Source organism: Macaca fascicularis, chromosome 5 (assembly GCF_037993035.2).
Source record: "Macaca fascicularis isolate 582-1 chromosome 5, T2T-MFA8v1.1".
NCBI classification, from domain to species: Eukaryota; Metazoa; Chordata; class Mammalia; order Primates; family Cercopithecidae; genus Macaca; species Macaca fascicularis.
The window spans coordinates 33,528,338-33,551,442 of NC_088379.1; the positions used below are offsets into that span (position 1 = coordinate 33,528,338).

The 23,105-nt window shown below is 36.1% G+C and overlaps 1 long non-coding RNA gene across 2 annotated transcripts in view; it reads right to left on the reverse strand.

Moving 5' to 3' along the window:
* The window catches only part of LOC123573502 (uncharacterized), a 138,235-nt gene extending 115,896 nt beyond the window's left edge, over positions 1-22,339 (reverse strand). For both annotated transcript variants that reach the window (XR_006698058.1, XR_006698057.1), the window contains exons 1-2: positions 22,215-22,339; positions 11,615-11,754 (exon numbers count right to left, since the gene is read on the reverse strand). This is a non-coding gene — a long non-coding RNA (uncharacterized lncRNA). The remainder of the gene's footprint in view (positions 1-11,614; positions 11,755-22,214) is intronic.
* Between the last annotated feature and the right edge of the window lie 766 nt (positions 22,340-23,105).

Sequence of the window (23,105 nt, forward strand, 5' to 3'; positions counted from 1 at the left end):
CTTATTCAATAGCCTATAGTACTGCACAGCCTTTTCTTACATAAGGTATTGTGTTTGTTTCTATCCTATTAAATATGTGAAATATATTGAAGTCAATTTGTTTCTAGTCTCATGAAAAAAAAATAGAGTTTATCAACTTCTAGGACTCTTCTAAGTTATAAAAGTCAAATAAAATACATTTTCAAATATTTTGCACATAAAACTGCCTCTGAAACAAAACACAGACTATTTTGCATTAGCAATTGGGTTTCCCTCAAGGAAGGTTGTAAGCAGGTTTATTGCCTCAATTTTTGCTCTTGGAATAGATGCTATGTGAGAATAAAAATGAACACATAGTAAGTCTTCAACAAATCTATATTTATTGGATTTAAAGGTACAAGGTAATCATATTTAGTTTCTTCTTGTGTATTTTTATATCTTACTTATTGTTTAGTTAACTGAATAGAATATTTCCTTTCCTAGTACTTAATTTACTCTTTCTCTAGAAAATTGAGCACTTAGAGATTTTCTGGAATATGCTTACTGCATGTATATGTGCTAACTAAAATGGCATTTCTTATGCATCCATTAATGATTTTTGAAAAAGTATTTTCCGTAGGTTCTGAAGAATTCTAGTTACAAGAGATCATGAGATGCCGAATAAGAAAAAAAAAATGTATTCAAATAAATTTAGAAACACTGTCTACTCAAATTTTCAAAAAAATTCAACTTGAATTTTAGATACCGGGGTACTTCTACATGTTTGCTACATGGGAATACTAAATGATGCTGAGGTTTGGGGTGTGAAGTCCATCACCCAGGAAATGAGCATAGTACCTGAAAGGTAGTTTTTTTTAACTTACCTTCCTCCTTTCCTTTGTACTCCAGTAGTCCAATGTCTATTGTTCCTGTATTTATGTCTGTCTGTGCTCACCAATATTTAGCTTCTTTTTGTTTTATTGACATGCAGTCTCACTCTGTTACCCAGGCTGGAGCACAGTGCTGTGATCTCAGCTTACTACAACCTCCGCCTCCTGGGTTCATGCCATTCTCCTGCCTCAAACTCCAGAGTAGCTGGGACTACAGGCACCCGCCACCACGCCCAGCTAATTTTTGCATTTTTAGTAGAGACGGGGTTTTACCATATTGGTCAGGCTGGTCTCGAACTCCTGACCTTGTGATCTAGCCGCCTTGGTCTTCCAAAGTGCTGGGATTACAGGTGTGAGGCACCGCGCCTGACCTTAGGCCTTAGCTTCCATTTGTAAATGAGGTTATGCGGTATTTGGCTTTTAGGTCCTGCATTAACTACCTTAGGATTATGGCCTCTGGTTCCATTCATGTTGCTACAAAGGATACGATTTTACTGGTTTTTTTTTTTTGTTGTTGTTGTTGTTGTTGTTGTTGTTTTTTGACTGCAGTATTCATGGTGTATATGAGACACCATCTCACACCAGTCAGGTTGACTGCTATCAAAAACTCAAAAAACAGCAGATGCTGATGAGGCTGTGGAGAAAAATCAATGAATGCTTATATACTGTTGGTTGGAATGTAAATTAGTCCAGCCACTGTGGACAGCAGTCTGGAGATTTTTCAAAGAACTTAAAATGAAACTACCATTTGACCCAGAAATCCCATTACTGGGTCTACACCCAAAAGAAAATAAACCATTCTATTAACTGTTATCTGGAGATTCACACTGTGAATTTCCATTTTATGGAGTTTGTAAAGTCCTGCAAGAAATAAACTTGTTTCTTTTTATTTAACTTACAATTTTACTATCATTTTACATAATGTTATTTAGATCAGTCATTTTCAAAACTTCTCTGTGAAAGATACACTTTCATTTATTTATTTTTATTATACTTTTAGTTAAGGGGTCCATGTGCAGAACGTGCAGCTTTGTTACATAGGTATACACGTGCCATGGTGGTTTGCTGCACCCATCAACCTCTCACCTATATAAGGTATTTTTCTTAATGTTTTCCCTCCCATAGACCCCCACCTCCCATCAGGCCCCCGTGTGTGATGTTCCCCTCCTTACGTCTATGTGTTCTCATTTTTCAACTCCCATTTATGAGTGAAAACATGTGGTGTTTGGTTTTCTGTTCTTGTGATAGTTTGCTGAGAATGATGGTTTCCAGCTTCATCCATGTCCCTGCAAAAGACATGAACTCATCATTTTTAATGACTGCATAGTATTCTTTGGTGTATATGTGCCACATTTTCTTTATCCAGTCTATTGTTGATGGACATTTGAGTTGGTTCCAAATCTTTGCTACTGTGAATCGTACCACAATAAACATTTGTGTGCATGTGTCTTTATAGTAGCATGATTTATAATCTTTTGGGTATATACCCAGTAATGAGATTGCTAGGTCAAATGGTATTTCTAGTTTTAGATCATTGAGGAATCGTCACATTGTCTTTCACAATGGTGGAACTAATTTGCACTTCCAACAACAGTGTAAAAGCCCTGTTTCTCCACATCCTCTCCAGCATCTGTTGTTTCCTGAGTTTTTAAGGATTGCCATTCCAAATGGCATGAGATGGTATCTCATTGTGGCTTTGATTTGCATTTATCTAATGACCAGTGATGATGAACATTTTTTCATATGCCTGTTGGCTGAATAAATGTCTTCTTTTGAGAAGTGTCTGTTCATACCCTTTGCCCACTTTTTGATGGGATTGTTTTTTCTTGTAAATTTGTTTAAGTTCTTTGAAGATTCTAGATATTAGCCCTTTGTCAGATGAATAGATTGCAAAATTTTTCTCCTGTTCTATAGGTTACCTGTTTACTCTGATGATAGTTTCTTTTCCTCTGCAGAAGCTCTTTAGTTTAATTAGATCCCATTTGTCAATTTTGGCTTTTGTTACCTTTGCTTTTGGTGTTTTAGACATGAAGTCTTTGCCCTTGCCTGTGTCCTGAATGGTATTGCCCAGATTTTCTTCTAGGATTTTTATGGTCCTAGGTCTTATGTTTAAGTATTTGATCCATCTTGAGTTGATTTGTGTATAAGGTGTAAGGAAGGGGTCCAGTTTCAGTTTTCTGCATATGGCCAGCATATGTTTTCCCAAAACCATTTATCAAATAGGGAATCTTTTCCCCATTGCTTGTTCGTGTCAGGTTTGTCAAAGATCATATGGTTGTAGATGTGTGGTGTTATTTCTGAGGACTCAAGTGCCCCGTTCATTTCTTGACTTGGAGTTTCATACATTGGCATGATTTCATGACTTTCTTTTCTCCTCTCTTGATTCTTCCTCTAGGGCAGGCTGTTACTCAACTGCTGCATGCAGTGTTGGTCAGCATTTTGGAGGGTAACCACATGCACAGTGTGTTTACTGAGTTTGTGTTCATGCTCTCTAGGGGCAATTTTCTTTTATTGGTTGAACACCCACAGAGGAAGGTCATGCATCTGCCATTTTGCCTCTTAGTGTTCATGCTTAAGCCTGCTAACCCTTCTCTTTAGGTCTTATTGGGAAGCTGCAGATCCAGGTCCAGGTGTTTTCTATCTGCTGGGAGACTGTCTTCTCCTGATGCTGGCTGTGACCAATTATTATTTCAGAGAGACAGTTTAACAACTGCCTGACCATCATCTGATGTTTTCCTGACATTCCTGGGGGGTTCCTCTCCTGCCCTGCTTATGTCTGCCTAACCACCTACTCTAACAATTACAAATCCTGAGTGTCATTTTGATGTGTAGCCAGTTTGGGAAACTAATTCACTACGGAATAAGCATTTTGATAAGTGGGATTACACAACGCAGGGCACTTTCTTTTTCAGTCTAGTTTTTATACTCTCTAAGGAGGGTTACAAGAGGAGGGGGAGAGGAAGAAGACATTGGGAAGCCCAGATCCAGCAAAAAAATTAACATTTCAGTTATTGTCAGAAGATTAAATGCTTCCTTGTATGAGAATGATTCCTTAAGGTTTGGGCAACCGCATGTATGAGTATAGCCCATAGAGTTATCTCAAAACACTCAGAGACTCTAGGAGCACCTTCTATTAATGAAAAAAAAATCATTGCAAAGGTGTGTGCAGATTATTGAATGCCTCTGCATGTAAGTGTCAGGTCTTATAATTCCATATTTATCTATCTCTGCTTAATCTACTGCCTTTAAAGTGCTTTAAATTTTTGTATTCTGAGCTATGTCTTACTCTAATTTATTGAGCTACTGGTTCCTTTGCTAATCAGAACTGACTTCTGGAGTCCACCACCCGCCTGGCCCTGTCTACAAGCTCCTTTTTGTCTTGCCTGCATTCTCTAACATATTCTCTGAGTTGCTATTAATTTGTGGTGCTTTTCCTAACAGTGTACCTATATGTAGATCAATAAGGGGTTCCCGAAGAAAACTGTCACTTTTGTAGTGACAGTTTCATAGTATCTAGGCTGCCAAGATGGGCTCAGTTTCACTATGTTTTAGAGAAGCTTCTTCCTGACTATATAGCCCCTGACTTCCCTTTCCTCTAGAAAACTTGTAATTACAAATTTCTTCTCTGCTTCCTTGAATTGCAGATCTTTATAAAAGACTCTTGTCAGATTTACCACCCAGGACTGTCTCTGCAGGACCTGGGAGCCATCTCTTTGATATATAATCATCAAAGAAGGCAGTACCTCTACCTCCCAGCCTCTGTGGTAGGGTAGGAATTTGACTTCAATGGGTGACATGTTCTGAGTTGCAAAACCACTTCTAGTCATGAAAACATCAGAAAGTTTACTTTTCCTTTGGGTAACACCAATTAACAACCATAAATGGCCTATGATCCATCCGTTTCCACACTGCATTGCAATAAATTAAAACGAAGTCTTCCTTGCCTGTTTAACTTTATCCTGTATAACTTTCGCTTTGAGGTCTAATGATTTGTCATACATTAATCTCAATATACTGACTATTAAGATGTTTCATTACTGATTTAAGAATTCTTAATTGGAACAATTTATGAAATTATTAAAGAAATATGAAAACGACATTTTCCATAGAATTGTTTATTTTTTTAGTGTTGTTACATTATTTTCTATTTGATAATATCAGGTCACCTTGAACCACTTAAACAAATATAAAAATGTTTAAAATAATTTATATAAAACTAATTTTTTTTTCTTGTTTCTACACAGGATAAAATACAATGAAGTTTGTGTCAATTAAATAATATTTCAGACATTTTTCTAAGCCATCTCTTCTCCCTTTTAAATACTCAAATGTTCAGCTTAATAGAGCATGTCCTGAATCTTCCTGTTTCATATGTGCCTTATTATATTGATTTAGTTTTTGCCACATGATTAATCTGAAATGATGATCATCATTACTTTCTTATGTGCTATAATTTTATAAATATATCTGGCTATTTTAATTCTAATGGTTCGGGCTCAATTTATAATGACCATGACTTATCTCTCTGAGTGTCATTTTAGGGTGTTCTTGTGCTTTAATAATGTTTTCTAGAGTAAAAATTGAAGAAAACAGTTGCATATTTTACATAGCTCTTGTTGGTGTTTTCTTGTTTGTGAAAGTGTACAATTTTTATAGTTCTTATTTTTTAAAGAGAGTGTTCATTTTTAAATAAAATAGAATAATATGATGATTCCTGGACTCTTCAATAAGCACCCAGTGAGTAATAGGAGCTTTTTATAACATTCAAGGGAAATTATAATTGTATCAGTCATCTTGGCATATCTTTAATGATTTGCCACCGGAATGTTTTAAGGATCATCCTGACTTTTAATTCAAAATAGTAAGATTTAAATGTCACATTTTAAAGCTTTAAGGATACGAATAAAAGACAATTCAATTGAAATTTGATTTTTAGGTTAAAGATATAGAAGCACTGAGAGGTTAAGTTGCCCAAAGTAACATTGCTAGAAGATGGCAAGCCAGGGCATAAGTCAGGGTTGCCATTCACCAAGCTTCAAACTTTTAACCAGTAGGCTAAACTGCCTTCTCAGTAAATTACTTGGAAGAAATGAATGTGCCACTTGCTTCCCTGCTCCCTGAAGCATTATCTGGCACACCCTCATGATTCAAGACCCAAGTTACTCTATCCTTTTGATGCTTTCCACTACAAAATCCATTGATCTTACAAACACCTTGTGTGATAGGCAAAGCTATAACTAAATGAGAAATGACATTATTTGGTAATCTGGAATCAAAATTAGATATTCCATTTTAAATTTCAAAATTTGTATATATACACAGGTGACTGTATCCTAGATTTTGAAGCAATACACTTTTCATAATTCGAACCACTGTTTTTCTCTATTCCCAGTTTCCCCTTAATTTTACATTGCTTGATGTGCTTTCTGCAGCCCTTTCACCCTGTCTCAACATAGAGTGGAGGGTAAGCATCCCCCACAGCTAGCTGTATTCCCATTCTCCAAATTAGCTGATTATGGGCTGAGGTAGATGTCATTCTCTCTGAGGTGTGGAACTTCTTTATCTAAAATGACCAGTCTCTACAGACCAATTAAGCAAAAGAATGCTGAGCCGGCTTCCGACAGGTAAAGCTCTCAAAACACACAGCAACTGTCAGGCTATGTACCTCTAAGCAATTTCTGTGAGAGAATTTTCTGAAAGGTTGAGCTAATGGGTTTGAGTACAGCTGTGCGCAATGTTTTGCAGAGCCAGCAAAACTAGGGAAATGTAAGTTTTTGCCTGTTTCCTAGAACAGTGGTTCTCTGCTTTCATAAACAAGGTCCTGTAGATATGCAAAGGAGTCCTTCACTACTAAAGGACTGCTCTTCATTTGGAGTAAGCATCAGTTTTGAACTCAGACCACCCTGTGGCCTTCATCTGCTTAAACGTAAAAAAAAGACAAGTCAAGTTTTATTGAGTAGATTTGGCTACGCTTGTACTTTAATCTGTTCCCTGAGCTTTTATCTTCTTTGCAGGGGAATTTCTCAGCAGCCTTTTCTGCATAATGATATCTGAAATGCTGTCACCACTAATCGAGCTCAAACTTGTTTGAAGGGGTATCATGTATTACTGAGGAATCAAACTGCATACATTTTCCTTATTTAACATGAACTTTATTATAATAAGGGAAAGTGGAAAAAACTTAGGCTTCGGAATCCAACACGCTTAGATTAGAACTCTGGGTTTAATCACTTCATAGTTGTGTGTTCCTGGGTAAGTTAATTAGTCCCTTCTTATTAGCCTTATCATTGTTAATTCATCTCACATATTATGGTGACTAAATCTGCTCATGTATCTGAAATGTTTCCAGGGCGTGTCTGGTACATCGTGTGTGCTTGCTGAGTGAATCTTTCTTAACCTATATTCTACATATTTTTAAAAACAAAATTAGTCTTGAATTTTTTATTTTTAAATTTCATTCATTCATTCATTCAGTAAGAGATAGAGTCTCACCATGTTGCCCAGGCTGAAGTGTGGTCTATTCATAGGCGTGGTCATAGCACACTATATCCTTGAGCTCCTAGACTCAAGGGATCTTCTCACTTCAGCCTCCCATGTACCTGGGAATATAGGAATATGTCATTATGCCCAGCTAGTGTTGAAGTTGCTTTAAAGACTATTACATTTTTAGTGGGTGACACCATTGAGGTTTCCAACCTTATTCCTATGTGTATCAACATTACGATTGTGTTTTACTCAAGAAAAGCAAAGAGTGGTGTAGTGGACCCATGTGCTCCAAGACCTATTTTTGCATGGTCCATGAGCTAATGATGACTTTTACAATTTTAATTGCTAATGAAAGAGAATATTTTGTGACACATGAAAATTATATGAAATCAATATTTGAGTGTCATTTAAAACATACTCATATGCTTAAGTTTTATGCACGCCTGCTTTAGTGCAGCAATGGCCCAGTTGAGTAGTTGCCAACAGAGACCATAGAGTCGACAAAGTCATACACTTTATACTATCTGGCTCTTTACTGAAAAAATTTACAGAACCATGATCCAGAATATTGGATATGGTCTGATCAACATAGTAAGAATGATTTCACTGATCATATCACTGCTCAAAAATGTCAATCCAACTATTTTGTTTAATATAGAATTAAACAAAATGTGAGTCCTGACTGGTATTATTATTTCTTATTTGTTTTGGGGTTTGTGTGTGTGTGTGTGTTTTCTGGGATGTAAGTCACACAGATGGCAAATGAAATGCAAACAAGCACTTTATTCCAAAGGACATACCCTGGAGTGTGGAGGCTCTAAAGCTCTAGCTATTCTAGAAAACTTTTCATGTAAATTGTGTAAATCACTTTGTTGACTTACGAACTCATTTTTTTTTTCTATTTGTGTTCAAACAACCACTAGCCTTATATTAAAATCTAAAATTCTAGAATTTAAATTCAGTAGGTTTTTAATTTTCCTTACCAAAACTTCCCTTGTCATCTTAAATTTAGTATTTTATTCAATGTCAAAATTTTTTTAAAAGTTGCTAAATATTAATATATACATATTTTAAAAATGTAGTCTTCAACTCTTTAAAAGTTATCTTTATGATTTTTAAATTTAGTTGACCAGAATTTTCTTTAAAAAGTAATAAAAATACAGTGAATCAATTTTTTGATACTGTGGCCTCCTGGCCTAGAAAATAGTAAATAAAAAGTATAGCTTTTTTTCTTTATACTTCATGGCTTCCTTTCATATTCTAAATATTTCTAAAGTTACTACACTTTGTTGAAAGCTGTCTGAGTCTAGGGTTTTTGTTTTCATAATATAATCAGAGAAATGTTGAGAAAAAACAAGGAGAAAAACGGTACACATTATATTTCTTTGTGTCTATGTAGACATTTTTTGTTCTTTTCAATTTTTGATCCAAAATAAATTTGTCCATGTACATATACATTTGAGTGAAAAGATTGATGAAGGATAAAAGGATTTGAATCCAAAGAAATAGGACAGTGCAAAAAGTTGTTAAAAATTAGGGCAGTATGGAAGGCAGGAAAAAAATTAGGGCACTACAATTCAGAGATAGGGAGAAGCCAAGGGCAAGGAATAGCATACCATGACAGGTGAAGAATGAGCTGGGTCTACACATTATAAAGGGGGAAGATGGAGCACATGGATGGGGAGGAAAAATCATATGAACATCTGCTGACTCGAAATAAGTTGTCAATACCCCAAAGGTGAGATATAAAACAAAACAGGAAAAACGGCAGTGGAAGGGTTCCAGATTGCTTACGAAAAATTAAAGAGATGTTAGGAAGATGAAATAAATTTATCTTTTCCTGAAAAAATAGACCTAGTTTGTCTTTGGGTGTTTCCTTCGTCGCTATGTTCCCAAGTCTTAATTTACTTTGTAAAATTATAATAGATTTTTTAAAAAACATAACCTATTATACACACTGGATTTCATTTTGTAACTACCATAGTTTATTTTAAATAAGTACCATTCAAGGCCAGGCACGGTGGGTCACACCTGTAATCCCAGCACTTTGGGAAGCTGAGGCAGGTGGATCACAGGGCCAGGAGATTGAGACCATCCTGGCTAACACGGTGAAACCCCATCTCTACTAAAAAATACAAAAAAAAAAAAAAAGAAAAAGAAAGAAAAAATAAGCCAGCCATGGTGGCGGGAGCCCACCTACTTGTAGGTAGTAGTCCCAGCTACTTGGGAGGCTGAGGCAGGAGAATGGCATGAACTCGCGAGGCGGAGGTTGCAGTGAGCCGAGATCATGCCACTGCACTCCAGCCTGGGCAACAGAGTGAGACTCTGTCTCAAAAAAATAAATAGATAAATAAGAAGTATTCAAAAAGAAGTTCACATAATCCCATAAAGTAAACCTTGATTACTTTAAAACCGAAAAAATAACTATTGATATATGACTACATTATTAAATATTCACATATTTACAAATTAATAGTGCATTTACATAAATGAATGTAAAATTTAAGGTCCCTAATTAAAATTTGAATTGTCACAACTCATTTTTACTTTATTTTCCTAAAATTCATATTTCAAAATATGCTGACAAGATTAGACAGACAAGTAAACATCAATCAACTCTCTGTCACAAAACAAGAACAACAACTACTACTACTACAGAAAGAGGGGCTGAGTGCACTAGGTAATGTAGGAGTTTTCCTAACAGCAATATCCATATAAATACATAAGCACTACATGAGAAACAGCAGTTTGAGGGAATATACATTTTCTCAGTGTGAGACAAATATCATTTACCAAATCCCAACCGACTTCATAACTATTGAGAAGAAAACCAATAGAAACCAGCAAATGGTGTCCATTACCATGCTGTGTTATAGCACAGCATGCTCTGAATGTTGTTATTTGCTTAGAATAATTTGTGCTCACATTCTGGTGAGCTACTGGATAATAACAGGAAGGTACTTCTTTTTTCTTACTACGTTAGAACATGCAAAGTCTTTACCACTTCTGAAGGAATATTGATCCATAGTTTAAATGTGCAATCTGGCTCCAGATGTTTATACTCCATTACCCATGTGTACAGAGGTGCATTTTTTAAAAGAATGAATGACAATCACAAGGATATCATAAAACTAAGATCAAATAATAAATTGTTATGATATAGAAAAAATAAGGGAAATAACAAGGAGATTTCATAATGTCTCTTGTGGAAATGAAAATTCACTCCTTTTTTGTTGCTCAATGGTAAGCCCAGAGATTAATTCACTGGTTTTGTATGCTCAGGTGAATCTATCAAATGTATACTGTAGGTAGTAAAAGTAGGTTTGTTTTCAAAATTTCTTAACTACTATTAGTGTCCGTGTTTAGTGTAAGCCTTCCTCGCTATCTCTGTCAAGATGTTTTTTGTTTGTTTGTTTGTTTGTTTTTATTTTTTGTCAGAACCTTTCTTTCTGTATCCACTCATTTGATACAATTTATTCTTAAAATCTAATCTTAATTGCTTGTCAGGGACAAAAATCCCAAGAGAGTACCAACATTCCATAACATTTTGTAAACACTGGAGAATTAGAGTGTTTGTTTTGTTACTGAAAACTCCCCATAGAATTGGAAGGTAAATTTCTTGGAGGAAAATGCATGCAGCTTTATTATGAATCACTAAATTTATGCACTTCATTACAGAGAAAACAAGGATATTATTAAAAATTTAGTTATTATTATTAAAATTATTAATTTTCTCTAGAACTTGAATTAGTAGCATTTTTAAAAATCAGCTGTTCTATTTACTATTTGTGATCAAATTCATTTTGTGTTATAAATACTGAAAATGTATAAATTTCCTTTTTAAAAAACCATAATACGTCAAAATAATAAATAAGCACCTAGATTTCATTGGTGGCTAAATTTTATGCAATCTCTGTTAAGAGTATTTTTGTATTTCTATCCCAGGAGTCCAACTATATTTTATACCAAGTACCAAAGTCACCTACACAAACCACCTACTCACAACCATGTCCCCAGGCTCAGCTCTCTCCTCCTTTTCTGGCCAAGCAGCTATCTTATATGTCTTGCTGTGATCAATACTACATATTTGTTGTCATTATCAAGAACACACATTCCTTCTTGGCCCTAAACTAGATATCAGAGAATAGATTAAGCAAAACAGTGATATTATTGAGTCTATTCACAGTTTAGAATCATCACTTTAGTCAACCAAGACTTTCCCTTCTCTTCTCAGAATCATGGACATACTGACACAGCTGTTCAAGAAACACTATCCTTACCTTTGGTGTCTGATTCTTTTATGATTTATGGTTTGGGATTTCAGTTCTGATGTCATTCATTAATTCCTTTATTCTAGTCACTTGTTCAGTTATGAAAACTATTTCCAGTGTCCTCTGTGTACCAAACACTATCATGGTTCCTGAGTATAACAATAATAGCCAAATGTATTGAGTGCTTACTATATGAACTAAAATCTTGACATTTATGTATCATGATATACCTTGGAAAATCATATTATGTATATGTTAATATTATGTCCATTTTAAAAATCAATCAAATTGAGGCTTAAGGAAGTTAAAAAATCTTAAGCAAGACTATACAGTAGAATTAGAATCGAGATACTAGAACTCCAGAGATCACATTCTTAACCCTAAAATAAAGAAATAAATAAAAATAATCATGAAAAATAAAGGTTCTGGTATAGAAATTCTTATAATTTAGTGGTAGAAGTCAATAATCATTAATTGCACTATAATTAGGCTAGCATAGATCTATGCATGTGCTCTTGTGGTCAGATATAAAATATGTGATAGCATATTTAGAGGAAAAAATATTTTTAGATTGGTTATTATCACTTCATTGCCTTGTTGCTTCCAGTATCTTTGAATAGATTATAGATTATTATGCAAGATAATAAATGAAAAAGGTCCAATTTATCCATTAATTTATTTATGTCTGATATTTATGCATGATATTTGTTTTTTCATCTTTTATGACTATCTATACTAATGGCTGATGTGTTCTATTGTCCATTCACTTCTCAATTTTCTTTTTGTAACAAAGTAGAAGAATTTAACATCCTTTATTAATTAACATTTATTAAATAAAATTACTTCTTCCAGCTTTATTTGACTTAAAAATTTTAATTATTGTAAAAGCAAGAAATAATTCCCGTTAACTTACAACATGTTCTATATCTGCAATCTATATTTTTAGAAGCTTTTCTTGACCTCCTATCTGCCTTCAGGTACTGCCCTATTTTTTGTCACTTTTCACATGAAAACTCAAATAGTTGACTCTAATCCATTTCAAGTTTCTGAATTTCTTTTCTTTGCTGAACTTGTGCCCCTAGAACTCCACTGAAGCTGTTCATGTATATATCACCACTGACCTCCTATTACGAAGAACAAAAGCCCTTTGTCTCTTCTCATCTTACATGCTCTCTCAGAATCACTCAGAAAAAATTGAACAGCACCTCCTTCTTTAAACACTAAATTCCCTTGACTTCTGTGATACTATGGATTCCTGATTTTCTTCCTCCTTTATTGATGTGTCCTTCTGAGTTCCATTTTATAGATCAGTCCCCTTTTTTCATTTGTAAGTATAGTGTATTTCAGGGATGTATTGTTCTTACGTTTCTTTTTTGTAACTTTGTACTTAATACACTATCTCATGGTAATCCTATCCTGGCTGATATTTCTTGGGGGCTGGTTCCAGGATTTCCCAGGGAGGCCAAAATCTGCAGCGGCTCAAGTCTCTCATATAAAGTAGTGTAGTATTTGCATATAAGCTATGCACATCTTCCTATATTCTTTAAGCAAACTCTAGATTACTTATATTACCAATAAAATGTAAATGCTATGTAAATAGTTGTTATATAGTATTGTTTAGAAAATAATGACAGGAAGAAAGTCTGTATACATTCAGCCCAGATGGATTTTAAGACATTTTCAATCTGCTGTTGGTTGAATCCATAGATGTAAAACCCAGGGATATAAAGGGCTGACTGTAAATACTTATCTATATAACCATGATTCATATGTTTGTCTTCAGTCTTAAATTTTACCGTGAATTTCAAACTCATGTCTGCTTATACTCTTCATTCATTCATTCATTCGTCATTCGTTTGATCATTATTTTAGCAAATATTCAAAATACTACAATTCAAACACTTTTGTAAGTATTTAGTTTTGAATAAACCAGGCAAAGTTTCCACATGCAGAGTTCCCCTTTTCTGAAATATTTCTGAAAAATGGGTCAATATATGTGTTTATGTGTTTGTATGTATGTGTATATATATGTATATGTGTGTATATATATGTGTAGTTATATATATGGATATTTTGATATTTATATGAAACTTCAGGCAATATAAAATACTAGAATCTCTGAAGGGTACTTTTAATATAAATGTGGCTATATTCTTCCTTTAGAAAATGTTTAAAATACTGCATCTAGAGAAAGATGTCATCAAGATGACTGACTAGAGATGCCGAACTCACCTATTCCACAAAGAAGTACTAAAACAGGAAGTAGATAATAACACGTTGAGTAGTGTTCTAAAGGAAATTTCAATGTGGAATTTACCAAGAAAGTGAAAACGAACTTCTGAGATACAAAAACTTAAAATGGCAGCAAAGAGAGGGAAACAAAGCAGTCATCTGGAATTGGCTCTGAGAGAAGAAAAACATTCCATTGTGGAGGTAATGCAGCAGAAGATCCCCAGCAATCCACATTCCCTGCAGTCTTAGGCATGGAAGATCCCCTCAGTACTCATAGTAGGGAGCTCCCTGGAACTCATGTGACAGCATTAGTCCAGAGAGGGACTTCACACTGTAACGTCCTCATATCTAGGACCCATGCTGTTGCAGCACAGTGCTATTTTGAGAACAGACCCCCATCAGGCTACTTTCTGCCCTCAAAACCAAGAGCCCCTGCATCACCGCATTCCTGGAATCCCACCAAAATCCCCTCACATACACTTAGAGAGCTGCAGAGTCACAATGCCAGCTGAACCCAGCAATGCAGCCACATTCCTGAGCGCATACAGTACACTACATCCTGGGGAACAGGCAGTCCGGCACCTGAGGGAAGCTGCTTCCAGGCTATAAGGAACCAAAACAACCACTTCCCAGAACCTGCAAGCCACATGCCAGGACCCAGTGCTGGTAATAGCAACCTCATGCCCTCCAGTGGTGGGGTCACTACATGCCCATGACTGTTGCCCAGGAACTAGGATCAGCCTGCACAGGTTACCACTGCTGGCAACAATTGTGCATGTGCCCACACTTGCTGTCATTGGCAACCACATGCATGCACACCACTACCACCACTGATGTCCACATGTGCCACCCAGGGGAGCAACAGCTAGCCTACCCAGGGACACTGCTGTCAGCTCCAGGGTACACATATGCCACCCAGAAACCTGAGGACCTTTCTGTAAGGCCTTTTCCATCCCTCAAAAATTCATACCACACCTTTCAAAAACAGTAGCAGCCTGATCCAATAAGAAACTTGCAGATACATTGACATAGATTACAGCAGAATAAATCATATAAAGAATCCACTACTGTGTCCACCCAGAACCAAAGCCAAAGCACGAAACTCAATCAACACTATAGCTACATCTACAGAAAGATGTCTTACCCTCTATTAGTCCATTCTCACACTGCTAAAAAAGACATACCAAAGACTGGGTAATTTATAAAGGAAAGAGATTTAATTGACTCACATTTCTGCAGGGCTAATAAGGCCTCAGGAAATTTACAATCATGGTGGAAAGAAATGCAAACACGTCCATCTTTACATGGCAGCAGCAAGGAGAAGTACTGAGCAAAAAAAGGAAAAGCCCTTTATAAAATCATCACTTCTCATGAGAAATCACTCATTATTACAACAAAAGCATGAGGGTAACTGCCACCGTGACTCAATTGCCTCCCACTGGGTCCCTCCCATGACACATGGGGAATATGAGAACTACAGTTGAAGAGATTTGTTGGGGACACAGTCAAACCATATCATTCCACCCTGGCCCCTCCCAAATCCCATGTCCCTACATTTCAAAACACAATCATGCCCTTCCAACAGTCATCCAAAGTCTTAACCCATTCCAGTATTAACTCAAAAGTTCAAGTCCAATGTCTTATCTGAGACAATGCAAGTCCCTTCTTCCTATGAGCCTGTAAAAGCAAAAGCAAGTTAATTACTTCCTGGATACAATGGGGATACAGGCATATGTAAACACACCCATTACAAGTGAAAGAAATTGGCCAAAACAAAGGGGCTACAGGCCCCATGCAAGTCCAAAATCCAGTAGGGCAGTCATTAAATCTTACAATTCCAGAATGATCTCCTTTGATTCCATGTCTCACATCCAGGTCATGCTGATATAAGAGGTGGGCTCCAACAGTGGTCAGTGTCTGCAGTTTTTTTAGGGGCACAGTGCAGGCTGTCAGTTCATCTAACATTCTAGGGTCTGGAGGATGGTGGCTCTCTTCTCACAGCTCTACTAGGCAGTGTCCCAGTGGGGACTTTGTGTGGGGGCTCCAACCCCACATTTCCTTTCCACACTGCCCTAGCAGAGGTTCTCTATGAAGGTTCCACCCCTGCAGCAAACTTCTGCCTGGACATTCAGGTTTTTTCATACATCCTCTGAAATCTAGGTGAAGGTTCCCAAACCTTAATTCTTGACTTCTGCACACCTGTAGGCCCAACACCACATGTAAGCTGCCAGGGCTTGAGTCTCACATCCTCAATAGCAATGACCTTAGTTCTAAATTTGCCTCTTTTAGCCATGACTGAAGCTGAAGTAGCTGGAATCCTGGGCACCATGTCCCAAGGCTGCATTTAGCAGGGGGCCCTGGGCCTGACCCAAGAAACCAATTTTCTCTCCTAGCCCTAAAGGCTTGAGATGGGAGGAGTTGCCCCTGGAGGTCTCCGACATGCCCTGGAGACATTTCCCCATTGTCTTATTAATTAACATTCGGCTTCTTGTTACTTATGTAAATTTCTGCAGCTGGCTTGAATTTCTCCCCAGAAAATGAAGTTTTCTTTTCTATCACATTATCAGGCTACAAATTTTCCAAATTTTATGCTTTGTTTTCTCTTGAGTGCTTTGCTACTTAAAACTTTCTTTCCCCGATACCCTAAATCATCTCTCTCAAGTTTAAAGTACCACAGACCTCTAGGAAAGGTACAAAATGCCATCAGTCTCTGTGCATAGCAAGAGTGACCTTTACTCCATTTCCCAACAAGTTCCTCATCTCCAACTGAGACCACCTCAGCCTGGGCCTTATTGTCTATATCACTAAGAGAATTTTGGTCAAAGGCCTTCAGCAAATCTGTAGGAGGTTCCAAACTTTTCCATATCTTCCTGTCTTCTGAGTCCTCCAAGTCTCCAGGAAGTTCGAAACCTTCCTACATTTTTCTGTGTTCTTCTGAGCCCTCCCAACTCTTCCAACCTCTGTTTACTACCCAGTTCCAAAGTAGATTCCACATTTTCAGGTACCTTTTTCAGTAGTGCCCCACTAACCTGAACCAATTTACTCTATTTGTGCGTTCTCATGCTGCTAATAAAGACATACCTGAGAATGGGTAATTTATAAAGAAAAGAGGTTTAATTAACTCCAGTTCCATAGGCTGGGGAAGCCTCAGAAAACTTACGATCGTGGAGAAACAGAAAGTAAACATGTCCTTCTTCACATGGTGGCAGAAAGGAGAAGTGTCAAGAAAAAGGGGAACCAGCCCCTTATGAAACCATCAGCTCTCATGAGAACTTGCTATAGCAAAAACAGCATGAGGGTAACTGCCCCCATGATTCAATTACCTCTCACCAGGTCCCTCCCATGACATGTGAGAATTATGGGAAATTTAAGATGACATTTGGGTGGGAACACAGTCAAACCATATTATACCCTATGAAAGCTATTCCATAATTTTAAAAGAATAAACCATTACATCCACACTGTATGCATAGATATAAATGTACAGACTCAAGTTTCATTAAAAACAAGAAGACATGAAAGCTCTAAAGTAATGCAAAAATTCTCTACTAATACACCTTGAAGAAAGGAAATTTATAAAATGCTTGAAAGGGAATACAAAATAAAGATCTTAATGAAACTCAGATACCATAGAATACAGCCAGACAATGCAAAATATTAGGAAACCAATTCATAACCTAAATGAGACATTAAACAAAGAGATAGATATCATATAGAAAAGTCAAATGACAATCCTGGAAGTGAAGAAGTCAACAAATTAAATAAAAATGGACTTGACAGTTTCAATAGACTAGGCCAAACAAAGTAAGAAAAAAAAATCTGCGAAGACAGGTCTTTTGGTATAACACAGTGAGATCAGTAAAAAAGAAAGGATAAGGGAATAAAAAGAATACAGAAATTCTACATGACATATGTGACACCATTAAGTGCAAAAATGTTTACATTATTTTATGTTCCAAAATGTGAAGAGATGAGAAAATACATAGAAAATCTATGTAATGAAATAATAGCTAAGAACTTAAGTCTTGAGAAAGAAATAGAGATCCAGATCCAGAAAGCTCAAATAAATCCAAAAATTTCAACCCAGAAAGTCATCTTTCAGGCACATTGAAGTCAAACTGCCAAACCTCAAATACAAAAAGAGAATTTTATAAAAATAGCAAAGTGTTAAGTCACATAATAGAAAATGCATATCAGCCTAACAGCAGATTTCTCAGCATAAACTTTATAAGCCAGAAGAGAATGGGCTGATATATTCAACATCCTGGGGGTGGGGAGGGGTGTAGGAAACACCTGTCAGCCAAAAATACCATGTGCAGAAAGCTATGCCTCATAAATGAAGAGAAAAAAAGATTTTCTGATACAAGCAAAAATGGAGAGATCTCACTGCCACTAGGCTAGCTCTAAAAGAGCCTCCATGTCTGGTAGCAAAAGGATGATATCTACTATAATGAAAACAAATAAAAATATAAAACTCACTGGTAAAGCAGATACACAAATAAGAAAAAGAAAGGACTCAAACACTATCAACTGCAGAGAGAAACCAAATTAAAAAATTAGATAGAAAGAAATGAAAAAAGAAACAAAAGATATACATGGAGAGAGAGAGAGAGAGAGAGCGAGAGAGAGAGAGAGAAAGCGAGAAAGCATTAGAGTAAATAGCTAATGCAGGTGAAGCTTAATACCTAGGTGACAGATTGATAGATGCGGCAAACCACAATGGCTGAAGTTTACCTGTGTAACAAATATGCACATCCTGCCCATGTACCCTGGGTCTAAAAATAAAATTAATTAAAAAAAAGTAGAAAGGAACAAAGGAAGGCAGGAAGGAGGGAGGGAGGGAAGGAAGGAAGGAAGGATGGACAGATGGAAGGAAGGAAGGAAGGAAAGAAGGAAAGAGAAAGAGAGAGAAAGAGAAAGAAAGAAAGAAAGAAAGAAAGAAAGAAAGAAAGAAAGAAAGAAAGAAAGAAAGAAAGAAAGAAAGAAAGAAAGAAAGAGAAAGAAAGAAAGAAAGAAAGAAAGAAAGAGAAAGAAAGAAAAGAAAGAGAAAGAAAGGAAAATAAAAAAAGAAAAGAAAAGAAAGGAAAACTGGGAGGGAGGGAGGAAGGAAGGATGGGAGGAAGGAAGGATGGACAGATGGAAGGAAGGAAGGAAGGAAGGAAGGAAGGAAGGAAGGAAGGAGAACTAACAATATGATAGGCATGAGTCCCACCTATCAATAACAACCTTGAGTAAAAATGGTTTAAATTCTCCAATTAAAAGATATTTACTGAATCAATAAAAAAAAAAAAGACCCAACTATATTCTGCCTACAAGCCACTCACTTCATCTATAAAAACAATCATAGAGAGAAGAGATGGAACATGATACTTTACATAAATATAAACTAAAAGTGTATAAAAATAGCTATACTTATATCTGACAAAATAGACTTTAATTAAAAATGAAATATGAGACAAAAAAGTTCATTATATAATCAGAAAATAATGAACTCACCAAGAGGATATAACAATTACAAATATATATGTACCCAACACCAGGGAATCTAGGCATAAAGCAAATATTATTAGGGCTAACAAGAAAGATCAAACTGAATAATTTTTTTTTTTTTTTTTTTTTTTTTTTTTTGAGACAGAGTCTTGCTCTGTCACTCAGACTGGAGTGCAGTGGCATGATATAGGCTCACTGCAAACTCCACCTCCCGGGTCCAGGTGATTCTTCTGCCTCGGCCTCCTGAGAAGTTGGGATTATAGGCGCCGGCCACCACGCTCAGCTATTTTTTTTCTTTTCCTTTTTTTTTTTTTTTGTATTTTCAGTAGAGACAGGGTTTCACCATGTTGGCCAGACTGGTCTTGAACTCCTGACTCAGGTGATCTGCCCGCCTTGGTCTCCCAAAGTGCTGGGATTACAGGAGTAAGCCACTGTGCCCAGCCCCAGTAAAATATTAATGGGAGAATTCAATCTCCCACTTTTAGCATTGGAGAGATCATCTCAACAGAAAATCAACAAAGAAACATAGGTCTTAAACTGAACTATAGATAAAATAGACCTAACAGATATTCACAGAACATGCCATCCAACATCTACAAAATGCATATTCTTCTCATCAGTACATAGAACATTTTGCAGGAGATACCATATGTTAGTCCACACAAGTCTCAAAAAATTTTAAAAATCAAAATCATATCAAGTCTCTTCTCAGAACACTATGGAATAAAACAAGAAATCAGCAACAAGAGGAATTTTTAAACTCTACAGATACAGAGAAATGAAACAGCATGCTCCAAAGCAACCAGTGAGCCAATGAAAAAATTAAGAAGAAAATTAAAAAAAAAAAAAACTTATTGAGACAAATGAAAATAGAAACGCAGCATACCAAAACTGATGGAAAACAGGAACCACAAAATATTCCAAAATGCTAAAGCAATTTTGAGTGAAAAGAACAAGGCTGAAGGCATTACACAACCTGGCTTCAAAATACACTACAAAGCTGTAGTAACCACAATGACATGGTATTGGTATAAAAACAGAAATAGACCAATTAAAAAGAATAGAGAACCTAGAAATAAATTCACATATTTATAACCTACTGATTTTTGACAAAGTTTCCAGGAATATACATTTGGAAAGGACAGTTTCTTCAATATATGGTGCTGGGAGAACTGGATATCTATGTGTAGAAGAATGAAACTAGACCCCTATCTCTCACCATGTACAAAAATCAACTTAAAATGGATTAAAGGCTTAAATTCAAGACCCAAAACTGTTCAACAACTAGAATAAAACATAGGAAAAATACTTCAGAACATTGATGTAGGAAAATATTTTATAGATAAGACTACAAAAGGACAGGCAAAATAAAACAGACAAATGGAAATATATCAAACTAACAAGCATCTCTCCAGCAAAGGTAACACTCAACAGAATGAAAAGACAACCTACAGAATGAGACCTATATTTGCAAGGTGTTCATTTGACAAAGGACTAATGTTGGGAATATACAAGTGACTCAAACAACTCAAGAGCAAATAATAATAACATTCCCATGAAAAATGGGCAAGCAATCTGAATAGATGTTTCTGAAAAGAAGATATACAAATGGCCAATGAGTATATAAAAAAAAAAGTCCAACATCTCTAATCATCAGAAAAATGCAAATCAAAACCACAATGGACTATCATGTTATCCCAGTTAGAATGGCTATTATCAAAAAGACAAGCCTGGGTGCGGCACATCACCCCTGTAATCCTAGCAATTTGGGAGGCCAAGGTGGGCAGATCACCTGAGGTCAGGAGTTGGAGACCAGTCTGACCAACATGGAGAAACCCTGCTTCTACTAAATATATATAATTAGCTAGGTGTGGTGGCGCATGCCTGTAATCCCAGCTGCTCGGGAGGCTGAGGCAGGAGAATTGCTTGAACCTGGGAGGTGGAGGTTGCTGTGAGCTGATATCGCACCATTGCACTCCAGCCTGGGCAATAAGAGCAAAACTCCATCTCAAAAAAAAAAAAAAAAAAGACAAAAATAACAAGTGCTGCCAAGCACATGGGGAAAGGGGAGCTCTTACATACCGTTAGTGAAAATAAAAATTATTTCAGCCATTATGAAAAACAGTATGAAATTTTCTCAAACAAAAAAGCACAAAAATAATTATTATTTGATCCAGCGATTTCACTACTGAGTATTCATCCAAAGAAAAAAAAAATCAGTATATCAAAAACATGTGTAGATATCTGCACCCAAGGTTATTGCAGCACTTTTGCAATGGCCAAGATGTGGAATCAACCTAAATGTCCATCAACTGATGAATGGGTAAAGAAAATGTGGTATATATTCACAGTAGAATACTATTCAGCCATATAAAAGAATAAAACTCTGTTATTTGCAGCAACATGGATGAGCTGAGAGGACATTATGCTAAGTGAAATAAATCAAATAAAGAAAGATAAATACTGCATGTTCTCACTCATATGTGAGAGCTCAAACAAACTGATTTCATGGAAGTAGAAATTAAAATTACAGTTACTAGACACTGGGAACTGTAGGGACATGGGAGAGGATAGGGAGAAGTTAATTAGGGATACAAAATTACAGCTATGGGAGGAATAAGTTCTACTGTTCTGCAGCACTGTAGGGTGAATATGATTAACAGTAATTTATGGCATGTGTACAAATAGCAAGAAAAGAGGATTTTGAAGGTTACGAAAAGAAATGATTTAGGCTGGATATGACAGCTATACTAATTACCCTGATTTGATCATTACACATTGCATACATTTATCAAAATAATCTGTTGCACATAAATATGTACAATTATTTTGTGTCCAATAAAAATAAAAAAGAATGAATGATAACGGCAGGATGCCTGGAAATTACCTGAATATTATTTTGCAATTGTTCAAGCTGTTTGGACAAATCCCATGAGGAAGCTGAGAAGAATATGGTATGTTTTTAATTGATTCTGTTTATTCTCACATTATTAAAGACTGAACAGTCTGTCAGGTTTTCTTTGTTACCTTTAAATTTCTAAATTCAATGTCCCCACGTTTCTCATCACATGTAAATGCTAGTTGGTTAAATATTGCCTAAGCCTGTGTGTACCTGACAAGGATTAAAGAAAGTTTTCAGCAGAAAATAAAGCATGAGAGTCAGTTGGAAAAAGAAAATACTACAAATAAAATAAAATTGGTGACTAAATTGTTATATTACTCAAAAATACTTATTTCTGGTCTATATTATATCTGCTTCTTTGTGCAGCATAGAAGCTGTTGAATTTTTTTTTCCAATAATTTGCTACAACACTCCATGACAAAGGAGGACAAATCTTTCTATCTGTTCTTCTACGTCTCCATTTGTAATCAATTCATACATTTATATTTCCTCAAAGTGACAATAAAGCTGCCCCTTTAATGGACAAAATGAGTAACAAGGAAGGGGAACATTTAGATTTCAGTTTTCTCTATAGGGTTAATACACATAGTCTAAATCTGCTTAAATTTTATACCTTAGAGCAGCCTTTTCTCAAAGCTTGATTGTACATTGTGATAATGGAAAACACAAAATGATATTTTTGTCCAAACCTAGCTGTAAAAATCCTGATTTAATTAGTCTGGGAGTATGGCGCAGAATTTAGAAAAAAAAAAAAAAAAAGATATTTTAGGCTGGGCGCAGTGGCTCACACCTGTAATCCCAGCACTTTGGGAGGCTGAGGCAGGCAGATCACGAGGTCAGGACATCAAGACCATCCTGGCTAACATGGTAAAACCC